Here is a 2575-nt window from a genome sequence, read left to right on the forward strand (position 1 = left end):
AACTCTGTCTCAAAAAAAAAAAAAAAAAAAATTTAAGAATGGAACAGCCAGTGTGGAAAACAGCATGGCGGTTCCTCAAAAAATTAAACACAGAAATTACCATATGATCCAGCAGTTCCAGTTCTGGGTATATACCCAAAAGAACTGAAAGCAAGATCTTGAAGGAATCTTTGTACAGCCACGTTCATTAGCACGTTAGCAACAGTATTTATGAGAGCTAGAAAGTGGAAGCAACCCAAGTGTCCATCATCACCGCATGAACAAGCAAGCAAAATGTGGTCCTTCGGCCTTAAAAAGGAAGGAAGTTCTCACTCATGATGTAATGTCCATGAAACTTGAGGATTTTATGCTAAGTGAAATAGATCAGTCACGAGAAGACAGATGCTACACAATTCTCTTTTAGAGGATGCCTTGAATGGTCAAGTTAGTAGGCACAGAAAGTAAAATGGTTATCAGGGCACGGGGGCTTATGCCTGTAATCCCAGTACTTTAGAAGGCTAAAGCAGACAGATCACTTGAGCTCAGGAGTTTTTTGTTTTCTGTTTTTTAGATGAAGTCTCGCTCTATCGCCCAGGCTGGAGTGCAGTGGTGCAATCTTGGCTCACTGAAACCTCCGCCTCCCACGTTCAACCCATTCTCCTGCCTCAGCCTCCCAAGTAGCTGGGATTACAGGTGTGTGCCACCACACTCGGATAATTTTTGTATTTTTAGTAGAGACAGGGTTTCACCATGTTGGCTAGGCTGGTATCGAACTCCTAACTTCAGGTGATCCACCCGCCTTGGCGTCTCAAAGTGTTGGGATTACAGGTGTGAGTCATCCTCTCAGGAGCTTGAGAACAGCCTGGCAACACAGCAAGACCTTGTCTCTACAAAAAATACAAAAAAAAAAAAAAAAAGGGGGGCGGGGGGGCCCCCCCCCAAAAAAAAAAAAAAAAAAAAAAAAAAAATGGAGGTCAGGGCTGCAGTGAGCCATGGCTGTGCCACTGCACTCCAGCCTGGGTGACAGAGTGAGACCTTATGTCCCCACCCAAAAAAAAAAGAAAGAAAGAAAGAAAAGTAGTATGGTGGTCGTCAGGGGCTGGGGGGAGGGAATGATAAGTTACTGTGTAATGGAGACAAGGTGTTCGTTTTTCTAGACGAAAAGGGCTCTGGAGATAGATGGTGGGGATGGTTGAACACTGAATATATTTTACACCACTTAAGTGTACACTTAAAAATGGCGAAGATGGTAAGTTTTGTGTTGCGTATTTTCCCAAGTTTAAAAAAAAAAAAAAGGAAAAAGGCGGGGTACTGTAGCTCACACTTGTAATCCCAGAACTTTGGGAGGCCAAGGCAGGTGGATCACTTGAGGTCAGGAGTTTGAGACCAGCCTGGCCAACATGGTGAAACTCTGTCTCTACTAAAAATACAAAAAAATTAGCCAGGAGTGGTCGTGTGTGCCTATAGTCCCAGCTACTCAAGAGGCTGAGGCAGGAGAATTGCTTGAACCTGCGAGGCGGAGGTTGCGGTGAGCCAAGACTGTGCCACTGCACCACTCCAGCCTGGGGGAAAGAGTGAGATTCTGTCCTCCCCCCCAAAAAAAGAAATGGCAGCTGCTTTTAAAAAGCTGAGCCTGAGCCAGGCTTCTAGGAGCCAGAGGTGACTCAGCAGAGGCCCCACCCTCGATTCCCAAGGGGAGACATTCCGGGACAGCCTCCTGCTGACGTACTTTGGCACATAATCACAAAGAGCCAATCACGCGTGAGTCAGAAGCAGTTATATCCCTAAGTCATAGAGCAGCAGCTAGGCCCAAGATTTCTGGCAGCCTTCCAATCCCACCTCTCCCGCCCTATTTACCCAGGAGCAAAAGAAGTGGAGGGAAGCGACATAGCACAGCGTGACTCGGTTCTTTATCTGTCTCCTTCCAATGAGCATGCAGGTCGGTTCCGGTTTCCAGCAATCCTAAGCACACTTGGCTGGACCTCCCTGTGCCTACAGAGGTGGGATTTTGCAACATAGGTGGGGAGAAATGGAATTGTTAGAGTGAATTGTAGATCCACGGGAGCTCCACTGCAACAGAAAAAGGCCTCTTTAATTTACTTACAGGTCAGGATTTCTAACCTTGACCCCATTGGCATCCTGGACTGGGTCATTCTTTGTTGTGGGGGGCGGAGCGCGGGGAGACCGTCCTTTGCAATGTAGGATGTTTACCAGCATCCATGGCTTCTACCCACCAGATGGCAGTAAATCACCACTCCCAGTTGTGACCACCAAAAATTTCTCCAGACATTGCCAAATATCCCCTGGGAGTCAAAATCACCCCCAACTGAGAACCATTGCTGTAACTGTATAGAGCTTATGAGTAGGATTTCTAACCACAGGTTCTTTAAGCAGGTTTTATGTGTTATTGAATTTCTTCTCTTTGGGCAGAAGGGCATTTTGCCTCCTTAGAAGAGGTGCAATGACATTGGTAGTCACCAGTTTAAGAATAAGAGACGGGGCCGGGCGCGGTGGCTCAAGCCTGTAATCCCAGCACTTTGGGAGGCCAAGGCGGGTGGATCACGAGGTCAAGAGATCGAGACCACCCTGGTCAACA

This window comes from Cebus imitator, unplaced genomic scaffold (assembly GCF_001604975.1).
Source record: "Cebus imitator isolate Cc_AM_T3 unplaced genomic scaffold, Cebus_imitator-1.0 Scaffold62, whole genome shotgun sequence".
Classification (NCBI taxonomy): Eukaryota; Metazoa; Chordata; class Mammalia; order Primates; family Cebidae; genus Cebus; species Cebus imitator.